Here is a 15,516-nt window from a genome sequence, read left to right on the forward strand (position 1 = left end):
TTGCTCCCCAATTCCCACTCTAAAGAATCACTGTTACCATTTTCTTATATGGAGAGAGATATTCCACATAGAAATGTCTTCTGACATGTTATTTTGAGCCTAGCGAAAACAAAACAAGATTTACAACCCAGTAAAAGACCATCTTTGTTGTTACCAGGGAGGAAGAGGTGGTCATTATATGGGTTACATGAGATCACGAGGCTCTCTCCTAGATTTTCTGATCCAGGTAGAATTCCCTTCAGAGGATTGATTGTCCTATTTTTTTATCCATAAGTTAGAAGACACACTCCGTTCTTGCTTAAGTTAGGCATAATAAAATCCTATCTTATCCAGAGTATTTGCAGTTCTAAATTGCAGGGCACAAATGCATCAATTATTTTGCCAGCTGCATCTCCATGGAGTCCATCTTTGGTATATACAAATGCAAGTTAATCATTTAGCCATGTTGATAACTATATCAATAATGTAATAATGTTGCTGTTGTTTTTTATGTAAGTGCCAAGTAGGTCAACCACTGTACAGCATGCCTTATGGGTATTCTTTATAGCCCTCAAAATACCTCCATAACATAGTCAATTATGGATTGAATTGTGTCTCCTAAAAGACATGTTGAAGTCCTAACCCCAGGTGTCTGTGAATGTGACTTTGGTTGAAAATAGAGTCTTTGAAGATGTTATTAGTTAACAAGAAATCATAGTGCAGTAGGGTAAGTCCTAATTCAATATGACGGTGCTCCTATAAAAGAGAACAGACAGATGGGCAGACAGAGGAAGAACCTTAGTTTCCTAGTGCTATCACAACAAAATATACCACAAGTGCGTGGCTTTAAAGAACAGAAATGTATTGTCTCACAGTCCTAGACGCTAGAAGTCCAAATTAAGGCAACAGTTTTAAGGGAGGGTACTTGTCAGTAGCCGAGGAGTTCCTTGGCATTCTGTGGTATTCCTTGGCATTCCTTGGTATCTGTCTTCCCCAGTTTGTGTCTCTGTGTTTATTTTGCTCTTTTTGTAACTCAGAAGAGATTAGGTTTAGGAGCCACCCTATTTCAATATGCCTTTATTGATAACACAAAAGAAAATTCCTATCACATTTACAGGTATAGGGGTTAGGATTTCAATCCATAACAGATGGCCATGTGAAGAGGTATCTGCAAGCCAAGGAATGCCTGAGGCTACCAGAAACTGGGAGAGACAAAAAAGGATCTTCCCCTGGAGATTTGGTCTTCTAGCCTGCTGAACTGTGAGACAATAAACTTCTGTTTTTGTAAGCCACCCAGTTTGTGGTATTTTGTTACAGCAGTCTTAGGAAATGAATACCCATAGGCATTCTTACTCCAGTGTGTTGTTGTTGTTAGGGGCCATCAAGTTGGTTCCAACTCATAGCAACCCTACGTAAAACAGAATGAAACACTGCCCAGTTTGGCGCCATCCTCACGATCATTGCTATGTTTGAGCCCATTGTTGCAGCCACTGTGTCAATCCATCTCATTGAGGGTCTTCCTCTTTTTCACTTACCCTCTACCTTACCAAACATGATGTCCTTCTCCAGGGACTGGTCCCTCCTGATAATATGTCCAAAGTACTTGAGACGAAACCTCACCACCCTTGCTTCTGAGGAGCATTCTAGCTGTACTTCTTCCAAGACAATTTGTTTGTTCTTCTGGCAGTCCACAGTACATTCAATATTTTTCACCAACACCGTAATTCAAAGGCATCAGTTCTGTCTTCCTTATTCATTGTCCTGCTTTCGCACGCACTCCAGTGTGATACTGAAAATATTTAGCAAGTAGTATGGCTTGAGCAATGAAGATGGGGCAGGAGCGGGCAATGTTTCATTCTGTTATACACAAGGTTGCCATGAATTGAAGGCAACCAACACCAACAACAACATGGCTTGCGTAATGACCAGTCAAAATGGGCACCGGCTCTGAACAACTAGTGTCGCTATTGCTCCAGTGCATGCTGACTGAATAATCCCATTGCTCAGGTGAAGGAGGAGAGGCTTGAGGAGATCACGTGAATTCCACAACTCACACAGCTGGTAAATGAAGGAGCAGGACCTGGAAACCATGTCTGTCTGACTCAAAATCCTTTTGCCTCTCTGCCGCCTTGTCAGAAGCTATCTGCCAGAGGTCCCTTATTTCTCTGACTCAATGAGCCTCTAACAAGGTTCCATCATCCCCATGACTGAATGACAGTGCCTGCCATGGAAGAGGTTAGCCTCGATTCAAGGTCAGTTTGCCCTCTGACTCCTCTCTGTGCTGTGACCCAGACCCTGGTGGCGGGGGTGTTCCTCATTGCTGACTCTGGCTCTTGTCTGACACCGCCAGGCTGTCTTTTGCCAAACTATGTAAGTGAGTCTCTGGGCGTCCTTGCCTGTTTCCATGAATTTGATCCCCACTGTCTGTCTAGATGAGGGTGTGTGCTGATTCCCGCTTATCTTGCTGATTACATGTTTGCCTTTGGTCCCTTATCTGCTCCTGTCTGGAAGCTCAGACTTCAGTCTGATTACCCATCAAGAAGTATACAAATACCAAAATATAATGCTTTCTGAACACTCTGTTTCTAGGTCAAATCTGTTCTCTGAGCTACTCGTACCCCAGCTGCTCACATTTTCCCTCATGGGCCCTTTTTTAATTTTTTTTTTTTTTTTACCAGTTGCCATCAAGTCGACTCTGACTCATTCCAACCCCAGTGTGTCAGAGTAAAACTATGCTCTATAGGGTTTTTGCTGACTGATTTTTCGGAAGTAGATCACCAGGCTTTTCTACCCAGGCACTTTTGTGTGGACTCGAACCTCCAACTTTTTGGTTAGCAGCTGAGCGTGCTGTTTGCACCACCCAGAGACTCCCATAGGCCTTTACCCCATCCCGATAAACTCCTCTTCCTACTCCAAGTACTCCTCATTCTCTCTCCTTTTTTTTCACTGTTCTTGCTTTCATGTTCCCCCTTTTCTTCTTCTGTTTTCCCTCTAATTGAAGTCTGTGGTAGCACATAACCAAGCGAGCAGCTTCCACTCTGGATATTTAGGGCTTAAAAACATTTTTGCCTCCTGAGCTGTCAGGAACGCAGTGTACCTGTGGGAGATTGTATGGAGTTGCATACTGTCTCCCCAAAATTCATGTCCTTCCCTGAATCTCATAATGTGACTTTATTTGGAAACCGGGACAATGCAGATGTAATTAGTTAAGATAAGGTCAATCTGGAGCAGTGTGGGCCCTTAATCCGATATGACAAGCATCCTCATAAGAAGAGACAGAGACACAGGGAGAATACCATGTGATGCAGAGGCAGAGATTGGAGTGACGCCTCTACAAGTCAAGTAATGCCAAGGATTATCAGCAACACCAGAAGCTAAGAGAAAGGTATGCAGTAGATTCTCCCTTAGAGTCTCAGAAAGAGCTGACCCTGATGACACCTTGAATTCGAACTTCTAGCTTCCAGAACTGTGAAAGAATAAACTTCTGTTGTTTTAAGCCAACTAGTTTCTTGTCATTTGTTACAGCAGCCCAAGGAAACTAATACAGACTTTATTTGAATTTCTGCATACATTAGTCAGTGATATCTACAGACAGCCCAGGAATTAGGCAAAGTTTAGGACACCTTCATTAAAAATTAAAAGACAGCCTTGCTCCTCCCAAACTTTACCATCATTTTCCCCAAATGTCACCATCTCCAGAGGGAAAAGGAAATGCTCTGTTATTGGTGAATTTGCTATCACATTCAAACTTTACCTGGTTGCCTCCTCCATTTCTTCTTCGAACAAAGTCCCATCGTGCATAGTATTCTTCGGTCCTACACCACGCTGTGCTCATTATTACTATAATAAATATTTGTAGTATAACCAGATCTTTGCTTTGAGGATAAATCCAAAGGAGACCTAGTGCTCTGACAAGTGAAAGGCCATTTTTTAGCTACCTTTTGTTTAATAAACCTCTAAATGTTGTGTTTTCTTTTCTGAGTTATGTGTGACATGCAAATTCCAGGCACTCCTTGATAAGAGCTCCTATGATAAACTGCCTTTTGATGACGACTCCAGGGAAAATATCCTCCCTGGAAAATATCCTGCAGTCTAAGGGTAAGGTCCTAACCACTTACCTTTTGCACCATAAATGAAATGACAGTAAAGACATTGGCTTTACCGTATTGGAAGACTGCCTGGAATACTTCTTGGAACTGTAGGCAATCCCAGAACCCAGAAGGCATGATGTTCACAGGTCAAAAGGTCCATGGTTGGTCATGCTCGGCATCCTCCTGCCTGAGAGCTACTCTGGGGGGTGATGGGGGCGGGGTGGTACATTGACTATATTTGCACTGCAGGAGTCAACACGCAGAGATCAAGGGACATCCTGGACAAGGCACGATAGATCCTGAACTATAAACCTCGGAAGTGGTTCCAGGCTGGACAAGGTTCATTCATTGGTTCGTTCACTCAACAGATGTTTCCTGAGTGTCTCCTCAGTGCCAGACACTATGCTGGGTGAGCGTCCAGTAGTGAAGGAAACAGACCTAAGCTGATGGTCCCTAGGATGAGATGGCCCTTGGCTCCTTGCTGTAGGTTGCTGCCCAGGGCACAGATGGGCAGTGGTATGACCTGCTCAGGTAGAGAGAAGGTGAGTTTCTCCTGCAATACCCAGTCCTCAGGCCCCAGGGAGCCTTCCTGCTGCACTTGAACCACTGCAGGTGAATCTCCGCTTTCAAACCTGCTCTTAATGTGTCAAAGATAGGGGCGGATTATCCAATAAACAAGTGAAATTGATCTCTACAGATTAAGAAGTAGTCACAAGTAAACCCGTGCTTACTTTGCTCACTGGGTCATCCACCCCTGTCAGGGACTGTAAATTTGAAAAGAGGCTTTGATTCTATAGGAAGGTGCTGTGGGTTTGGGAGAGAGACAGACGCCAGCCATATCTAGAAGCAGAACCTTTGACGTGGTGAAAAAATGTGAAATTGTTCACTACAGACGATCTGGTAAGCAAGGTAAGCACTGTGCTTACCTTGCGTATTGGATAAATCTGCCTCTCATCAAAGACCTTGACTTTCTCTGGTCAGGGATTTTTTTTCCCCTGACATGACAGAGATTAAGAACAGGAGCTTGACGAACAGTATCCATACCTCACGTTAAAGGAAAGACTGCCCAGGGTCTGTGCTTCAGAGATCGTTTTCAAGAGCGTTTAATCTCGTTAGGACAGATTTCTGTGACTGCTGCCAGGGTCTCTGAACCCTCAGCAAATAAATGCAGATGACATTTGTGCCAGTTAGTGCTATCTCGAATAAACGCCAAAGGGTCACCGTCTTTCCCACAAGTCTCCCCCCTCCAAAAAAATAATCTGTCCTGCGGCTTATCTTCTTTGGCTCCAGGAGGTATAGGTTCCCCATTAAGTCTTTATTCCTTTTGAACTTAATACCCTTTGCCTTCAGCAAGGAATTGTCCTGCTATTCCTTTTGAAAGGAATTATTTGAAAGTTCTAAAAGCCAGCAGTTCCTGGCCTGCTAAAAAAAAAAAAGAAAAAAAAGTTCTAGTCACTCATTCAGTGGCCAACTTTCTGCCTCTTCCTTATCACTACCATTTATTTGCTGTAAAGTAATTAGAGTATTGAAAGACAGGAGGGCTGCATCTCAGAAAGAAGATAGTTAATGACTTCCCTTGTTCTGGTGACTACAGTGCAGAAAATTCCTGTTTCTGAGTGGTACTTAGAAACATACTTTATCCTTTTTTGTATTATTCCAATTTTTAGACAATATCTAAAAGAGTAGGGTGGGCTAGTAATCTACTGGGTTCCATGAAAATCCCAGCCTATCTATCACTCAGCAAATGCCTTTTAGTCTGCACACTAAGAAGTGACTAACGATGCTGACAGGTGACTCAACAGTCTGCAGCCACCTCTGCTGGTACCTTCTGGGTTGTCATGGATTGAATGGTGTCCCCCAAAATATATGTCAACTTGGTTAGGCCATGTTTCCCAATATTGTGTGGTTGTCCTCCATTTTGTGATTGTAATTTTATGTTAAAAAGAGGATTAGGGTGGGATTGTAACACCACCCTTACCCAGGTCACATCCCCGATCCAATGTAAAGGGAGTTTCCCGGGGGTGTGGCCTGTACCACCTTTTGTCTCTCAAGAAATAAAAGGGAAAGGGAAGCAAGCAGAGAGGGGGTTACCTCATTCTACCAAGAAAGTAGTGCCGGGAGCAGAGCATGTCATTTGGACCAAGGGTTCCTGTGCAGAGAAACTAGTCTGGGGGAACATTGATGATAAGGCCGACAGAGAGAGAAAGCCTTCCCCTGTAGCTGATGCCCTGAATTTGGACTTCTAGCCTACTAGACTGTGAGAAAATAAATTTCTCTTTGTTAAAGCCATGCACTTGTATTTCTGTTATAGCAGCACTTAATGACTAAGACATGGGTCATAGGGAGCTTTGGGATCTGCATGTCACCTGGGAGGTGTAAGTGTGGCCCTGGGTGTAGCTCACTGACCACAGTCTCCCTTAACCTACTAGGTTAGCTCCTTTCAGATCTGACCTAGTAGTTAATTGGAGAAGACTTCAGCAGGGAGCCACCTGGCTCTACTGGGGGAATTTCTTGTTGTTGTTAGCTGCCTCCAAGCTGACTCAGACTCATGACAACCTTATGTGCAGCAGAATGAAATGTTGCTCAGTCCTGCATCATCCTCATGATTGCCAGCATGTTCAAGTCCAACATTGGTCAGTATTGTGCCAATCCGTCTCACCGAGGGTCTCCATCAATGGCCCTCTACTTCATCAAACACGATATCCTTCTCTAGTGATTGATCCCTCCCGATGATGTGTCCAAAATACAAGGGAGTTGTGATTCATAAGGTTTTCATTAGCTAATTTTCGGAAGTAAATAGCCAAGCCTTTCTTTGTCTTAGCCTGAAAGCTCTGCTAAACCTGTCCACCATGGGTGACCCTGCTGGTATTTGAAATACTGGTGGCATAGCTTCCAGCATCATAGCAACACGCAAGCTATCACAGTATGAAAAACTGACAGGCAGGTAGTGGGTGGGAATAATTTCTTAGAGGTCCACAACTGTGTCCTGTCTGTCATGGACTGAATTGTATCCCCCAAAATATGTGTCAGCTTCGCTAGGCCGTGATTCCCAGTATTGTGTGATTGTCCTCCATTTTGTGATGCGTTGTAAATCCTAGCCTCTATGCCTGTGGTTATAATCCCATTTGTGAATGGGTTGTGTTTGTTGAGGCAGAATTAGTTTATGTTAATGAGGATTAGGTTATATTTTTTAAGTCACCAACCTTACTTAAGTCACCACCATGCACACCCTTGCTTGAGTCACACCTTTTATCTTACAAGAGATAAAAGGAAAGAGAAAGGATCAGAGAGGAGAGGGATCTGACTACCACCAAGAAAGAAGAGCCAGGAGCAGAGGGTGTCCTTTGGACCCAGAGTCCCTGTGCTGAGAACCTCCTAGACCCAGGGGAAGATTGATGCCAAGACACAAGTAGATCTCCAAGGAGCACTGGGCCCACAGATGTTGAAAGGAGACAAGGATCTTCCCCCAGAGCTGAGAGAGAAAGCCTTCCTCTAGAGCTGGTGCCCTGAATTTGGACTTCTAGCCTCCTAAACCTTGAGAGAATAAATTTCTGTTTGTTAAAGCCATCTACATGTGATATTTCTGTTACAGCAGCACCGGATAACTAAAACACCATCTGAAGCTCAATTCCACAGGCTTTAGGGGTGAAGCAGGATTTCGGTGTCCAGCAGGGTGGGCCATGGCCTAATGGAGCCTACTAGCCTTCATTGTAGGCATCAAAGGCACACAAAAGCCTTTTACTTTTGATTATAGCAAGCACCTCGTTGAAAACCGGCCATTTAAAGCCCCTTAAACGGAGCCATTTTACCAAGTTCTGGAAAGAAAATCTTTGAGTCTAGTTCCCTCTTGAAGTTGCTAGCAAATTGGTGTCCATAGAAAGAGTCTTTACTGCTACACAATTCAAGGTTTTCCATTTCCAGATTCAGATAATCGTACTGCTATACCTTAAGGAGATTTAACGATTAATTCATTAAAAATATTGCTTCATTTTCTTGCCTGATACTGAAAATATACTTTTGGAAATAATATCACTATACCAAAAGGTTGAGTTTTTAACAGGAGGTCATGTCTTATAGGTCTTATAGGTTGTTGTCTGCGTGCAATTTTGTGATTTCTTTCTTGAAGGTTTTTATTGCATTAACTAAGAAATAGAATTTTTGTCATCATCCAAAGAAGGGTTAAGAAGTATGTTTAAGGAGAAATAAGAAATGTTTTCTTAGGTGTTATATCTTTAAATGTACAGACAAGTTATATGCAGACGGTTATGAAGGCTCCAGCCTGGAAATTTTGTCTTGCACTGTTTTCTTGGTCTTGGTGAGGGTTGGGAGGTAGGAAGGAGAGGTGATGAGAGAGGAGCAGAGAGGTGATAAAGTGTATTTCCAGGCACAAGGCAATCAGGGCACGAGACAGTCAAATGCAAACAGAACTGCTGTATAAGTCTATTTAGCCTTATCTGCATGACTCTGCCCGTCACTCGCTCAGTTGGCTGATCGTGCTTGATGTGTGGGTTGATGTGTGGCTATATGTGGCTATGAAGGCCAATCACATAGACGAATATTTATTGTACTCTTGCTGTGTAAGGAGCCCTGGTGGCGCAGTCATTAAGTACTCAGCTGCTAACTGAAAGGTCGGCTGTTCAAACCCACCAGCCACTCTGAGGGAGAAAGACATGGCAGTCTGCTTCCTTAAAGATTACAGCCTTGGAAACCCTATGGGTCAGTTCTACTGTGTCCTATAAGGTCACCATGAGTCAGAATCGACTGGACAACAATGGTTTTCTTGATGTGTGAAAGCCACGTCCTAAGTACTAAGCTCTTTAGGGGAATAAAAAGGAGTATAAGGCACAGTTTTTGCCCCCTTAAAGCCTTTGATTTAGCAAGAGTGAAGTTAAATATTGTTAAAGGCAGCTCTGAAGATGTTACTAGTAGCAGTTCAGCGTGTGGTTTTGGTACCTGTCCACCGCAGCACCCCTCCTTGAGTTTCCCTGTCTAGGGAGCTACATGTGCTCAAATGAATGAGAATGAAGTGCCAGTTTATTAGTGGATGGGCAAGTCCCAATGTACAAAGGACCCTTTCTCCCCAACATAGAGCTTCACCCAAAGGCGGTGCTCGGGCTCTCGGAAGACTAAGTGAGGATTCCCTTGCCTGCCTCCCTTCCCCCAACTAAGAGGCTGGGCACATGGAAAAGATTCCAGACCATCTCCTAACCAGCTACAGGACCAGGAGATGGGCCAGAAAGTCTGCATATGGCCTAGTTCAGAAGACAGAGGACACTGGAAGAGGGATGTTGATGAAATGAATTTTGAGTGATGAATGGAAGGATTCCATTAGGTGTGTAAAGTATGAACTGGCAAATTCTTATTCTGTGTCAGGAAAAATTGTGGTGGTGTTGTTTGTTAGACTAAAACATAAAGAATTAGACATATACTTTTGCTGCACTTAAAAAAAATGCATAGCCACTCATAAATAAATGACGATTTTAGTAAACTATTTTCTCTCAAGCCATAAAACATTATTTCTTTTAAACATCTATTTTTCTAAAACCCTAAGAGGTTAATGTAAAATCAGTACATTATTCAATGTGACAAAATAGGTGTTACTGTTATAAAAAAAATTATCTTTGGATAAACTTTATTTGTCTTATCTAAGAAAACAGGTATTATTTCCAATGGAATGAATGCTCATAGTTCGGAATACAAAGTACTAAGGTCTTAATATGCAAGTAAGAAAAAAACAAAACAAAACTGAAAACATTAAGAAACATTGTTCCATTATGCAAATGTGGGGGAAAAAAACTCCAGAGAAAAGCTCTTATATTTTTTTTAATCGTTTTTACTTTAAAAATCGGCCACCTGTTGGTTATCTTTTTTGTATATCAGAATGCAAGGAAATTGGTTTATTGAAACTACTCTTACAAAATAATGACAATCAATCATCAGCCTGCCATGTCTAGCTATTTAATTTGATCTATGCATGACTACCCATTTTGAAGGAAAAGAATAGAAAGGAAAATTCAGTTTTGTATTAAGATGATTTGTATCAGAAATCCTGACTTCTTTTGAAACCTGTTGTTATGGATTGAATTATGTCCCCTGAGATGGTTAAGATTGTGAGTCAATTTGGCTGGGCCATGATTCTCAGTTGTTTGACAGTTGTATGATTTTGTAATCACTTCCATGATGAGATTTGATATGATGTGATCACCTCCATGATGGGATCTGCTGTGAGTAGCCAATCAGTTGAAAGGGAATTTCCTTGGTCATGTGACCTGCATTGCAAGGCTTGTGGGCTTTTGCTGTTCTGGATCCCGCAGCTGGCTCCTGTTTGTCTGACTTTTGGTTCTTGGGACTTGAGCTAGCAGTTTACCTGCAGTCTTGCCTGCAGATCTTGGGATTTGTCAATGATCTTCACAGCCTGTGAGCAAGAGCCCTGCTCTCCAACCTGACGATTTTGGGTTCGCCAGCCCCTTTGGCTATGTGAATCAGGAGAAGCCTCTATCCTGACCTATGGACTTGGGACATTACAGCCTCTATAACCATATGATCCATTTCCTTGATATCAATCTCTCTGTATATATATATTTACAAGCTTTACTGGTTTTGCTTCTCTAGAGAACCCAGCCTAAAACAGCCCCCAAAAATATGTGTTGTAAATCCTATCCTCTATGCCTGTAGTTATAATCCCATTTGGGAATGGGTTATCTTTGTTATGTTAATGGAGCAGAATTAGTGTACGATGTATCTTGAGTCAATCTCTTTCGAGATATAAAAGAGATTACAGAAACGAGTAGAAGAGAGATGGGGTAAGAGATGCCAAGCCATATGGAGCTCTCCAAGGAACCAGGAAGCAGAAGCTAAAGAGACAAGGACCTTCCTCCAGAGATGACAGAGAGAGAAAGCTTTCCTCTATACCTGGCACCCTGAATTTGGACTTCTAGCCTCCTAAACTGTGAGAAAATAAATTTCTGTTTGTTAAAGCCATCCACTTGTGGTATTTCAGTTATAGCAGTACTACATAAATAAGACAGAGGGTAAATACTTGTTACCCATTGCCATCGAGTTGATTCCAACTCCCAGTGACCCTATAGGACAGAGTAGAACTGACCCATAAGGTTTCCAAGGAGCCGCTGGCAGATTTAAACTGCTGACCTTTTGGTTAATGTCTTAGTCATCTAGTGCTTCTATAACAGAAATACCACTAGTGGATGGCTTTAACAAAGATAAGTTTATTCTCTCACAGTCCAGTGGGCTATGAGTCCAAATTCAGGGTGTCAGCTCCAAGGGAATGCTTTCTCTGTCAGCTCTGGAGGAAGGTCCGTGTCATTAATCTTCCCTTGGTCTGGGAGCACCTCAGTGCAGGAACCTCAGGTCCAAAGGATGCACTCTGCTCTTGGCACTGCTTTCTTGGTGGTATGAGGTGCCTGTGTCTCTCTGCTCGCTTCTGTCTTTTATATCTCAAAAAAGATTGGCTTAAGACACTATCCAATCTTGTATACTTCATCAGTATAACTGCCACTAATCCATTTTATTACAGCATAGTGATAGAATATACAACACATAGGGAAATTACATCAGATTACAAAATGGTAGACAATCGTACAATACTGAGTATCATGACGTAGTGAAGTTGACAGATGTTTTGGGGGGACACAATTCAATCCATGACAGTTAATATCCATAGCTCATCGTAGCTCTTAACCGCTGCACCACCAGGGCTCCAAACGCTTGTTAGATGTTGCCAAATGACTCTATTGCACTCCCACCTGCAATGTGTGAGAGCCTGTTTCTTCATAGCCTTGCCAACAGAGCATGTTGGATTTTTGCCAGTCTGGTGGGTTAAAAAAGGGCATCTCAGTGTGGTTTTCATTTGCATTTTTTGCATGATGGTTGAGACTGATATCCATATTTATTGACAACTCTTACGATTTCCTTGTTTGAAGTACATTTTCTTGGCTTCATCAGAGTGGTGGTTAGAGTCTGTCAACTATGAAAATTTGGCTGTCTGCAAGTATGTTTGATTTTCACATGTTTTGCATTTTACAGCAGGGATCTGGGCATCTTTACTGACAGTTATAATAAAGGTATATTTTAAACTTAAATAATTATTTCATAACACAAATACCAAAACCCAATTGCCATTGAGTCAGTTTCGACTCACGGCAACCCCATGTGTTACAGACTAGAAGTGAGCTCCATAGGGATTTCTTGGCTGTAATCTTAATGGAGGCAAATCGACAGGCCTTTCTTTTGTGGAGCCGCTGTTGGCTTTGAACTGCCAACATTTCAGTTAGTAACCAAAAAACCAAACCCATTGCCATCGGGTCGGATGAGTGCAAACTATTTTCGCCACCCAAGGACCTCACAAGTATCAAGAGGACTATAATTTGTTTATTTCCAGCTCAGTTTGCTTTTGTTTTCCTAGATTAATCAAGTAAGGAATTATCTTTCACTAGTGGATGGGAATTTTGGTTGGCAAAGTGACTGGTCTTGTCACGAAACTGCATTTTCCATTAAATAAAAACAAAACATCTATTTATAACCAGTTGAATTATTTCATTATATGTCAGGTGCCTGTTGCCAGACTCATTCAGAATTTGTCAGAAAATAATAAGCTCTAGTCTCTCCTGGAAAAAAACCAACAAAAGAACTTCCTCTGAATATTCTCTTCCTTCTATTAGGCATGTCAAGTGAGTATGTCCTCTTGAAGCCAAGGTTTCTTTAAAGCATAAGCAAAAGCATGTATATTCTCATTTATTTAAGTTTAATGTACTGAGATTGTGAAACTTCTACACACATTATACGTATACATTATATGTATACATTATACATTATAGGTATACATTATACATTATATGTATATGTATTTTAGCAAGATGTTAAAATGAGGTAAACATTTTTCTCTCAAAGGGCCTTGTTAAGCAGTGGGGTCTAATCTGCATATCTACTTAAGGGACTGTGGGGTGTCAGAGCAGGACAGCTGACATTCTCCTTGCAAGGGACACCCTGTTGTTATTGTGTACTGTTGAGTCAATTCCAACTCATAGTGATCCTATAGGACAGAGTAGAAACTGCCCCATAGGGTTTCCTAGGCTGTAATCAATATGGAAGCAGACTGTCACATCTTTCTCCTGCAGAGCAGCTGGTGGGTTCGGTTAGGAGCTGAGCACTTAACCATTGTGCTACCAGAGTTCCTTAGAATCACCCTAGATCTCCTAAAACAAACAATGACAAAGGACTGATGGCCAGGCCCACAGGACCCTGGCATTAACACAACCAGTGCAAACCAGAAATAGAGGCTGCCCTAACTTGTAAGTGGACCATCTTGGTGCTTACCTGGGAGCTAGGAGCTAGGAGCATGTCAGATAATAGGCCTCAGGGTTTGGAATGGTGATTAAAGGATTTGGAACGGTGATTAGTTGCGAGCAGGGATCAGAAGCAGTCTTGAGGGTTACGAGCCACTTAAGACTGCTCCCCAGCATTTTAAACAGGAGAAAGTATAAACTAAAAATAAGACCCCCTTTCATAAGCCTAAAACGGAAGCTAGAATTCTCTGAGAGGCCATAGCGTTTAAGACTAGGAAGCAACAATAATTATAATCACTGAGAGTCCCCCCCCCACCCCGCCACCTTTGAGGCACACTGCACAGGTCACAGAAGCAAGGGGGCAGTGAAGCTGACCATTGTGGCTGCAGTGGGACCAGCCTGGGCTCTGACACCAATTTTCTGTGGGTCTCTGAACGTGTCACTGAATTTCATCAGGGCTTAGTTTCCTCACTGGCAAAACTGATGTCATAATTCCTAATCGACTTACTTCAAATGGATGTTTTGAAGCTAAAATGTAGGCAAACTGAGGGACTAAATAAATTAGAGGGAAAAAAACCAAACCAAACCAAACCAACAAACAAAAAAACAACCAAGGGTCAACAGTGATTATTTCTGGATGAGACCGTTAGAGGTAACGCTTATTTTCTTCTTGTGTCTTTCTAAATTTTTTCACAATTATTTCCATTTAAAACCGGTTGCCGTGGAGCCAACTCTGACTAATGGCGACCCCACGTGTGTCAGAGTACAGCTGTGCTCCGTAGGGTTTTCAGTGACTGATTTTCTGGACGTAGATCGCCAGGCCTTTCTTTTGAGGCACCTCTGGGTGGACTCGCACCTCAAACCTTTTTGGTTAGCAGCTGAGCCTGTTAACCATTTGTACCACCCATGGATACTCTTTAGTTAATATGTATTATATTTATAATCAGAAAGCAATCCTTAAAAGTAAAAAGCACCTGTGACGATAAAATAATTCATGGAAAACTGCACTGAAAAAAAACTAAAATGTTCAAGAGTAGAAGGTATCGTTTTTCCATGATACTATTGGTTAGTAAACTGCAGTGAAATTCAAACCTGCTCTGTCATGAACGGAAAAACAAGTCCCGCCTGATTTGTGTAGTTTATCGTGTTGTCAGAGGCCCTTGGCTCAGGTCCCACTTTCATAACGTAAAAGAAGTGCTCCGGGGTGGTGCAGACTCTGGCCTGCCTCGGGCTGCAAGAACGTCCTTGCCACATTTGTACTGAAAGAAAAACAAAGCGAGGGGCGAGCACTAAGTTGTTTTTCATTCGTAACAGCAACATGTAATATAAACCCAGAAGAACAAGGGACTATAGGACAGTCTACGTCCCAGCTTTCCTACAAGGAGGAATCCGCACCGTGTTTCCCCTTGATTTAGTAATTCCGGTTTAAAAACGTAACTCTAGCGTGCTCTTTTCGTTCCGGGAACTAAATCCACTGGCTGTTGTAGAAGCACATGTTTGGCACTTTTGAACAAAGAACAGGTTTGTCTGATTCTAACTTGCAGTACCTTCCATAAATGGTCGTTTATATGCCATCAGTTTTCTCCCTGTCATTTCAATTGGACATGCAGTTCTTTTTCATTTTCTAATCCAAACTCCCCTGTGGTGTGGCTGTGGGCAATTCAACAGCTGTGATGTTTCATGATAGGGATGGTTGGTTCTCTATGCTAGGTAATGTGATCCTAAAATAGATTAAAGAATGAAACCTAAGCCCGAAAGCTCTGGCCTCTGGTTTATATAACGCACAGACCGGGTTAATATAGTTCATCTATTTCTAAGCAATTAGCTCCCTTGCAAAATTCAGCAAAAGCATCAGTATTTAAAGATTTAAAATCATTTTTAGATGTGCCGGAGCGGGGCAACTGGAAGAATGATCTCTATGGTTATTATTATTTAATAAGAAGAAAGATAAAGTAATTAATGTTCACCAAAGTGGACATTGTTTTAACATTGATTCTGTTTACAAAACCAAATGCGCTATGTGGGGTGGCTTTAGAACATTAACTAAAGTGTGTTCCATGGGGATTTTCACAGAAAAGCCCAGAGATTCCCAATAATCCATAATGGCTCGCATCACTTGGGAACCAAACCCGTTGCAACTAAGT

Source organism: Trichechus manatus, unplaced genomic scaffold (assembly GCF_000243295.1).
Source record: "Trichechus manatus latirostris isolate Lorelei unplaced genomic scaffold, TriManLat1.0 scaffold00041, whole genome shotgun sequence".
In the NCBI taxonomy this organism is placed as follows: domain Eukaryota; kingdom Metazoa; phylum Chordata; class Mammalia; order Sirenia; family Trichechidae; genus Trichechus; species Trichechus manatus.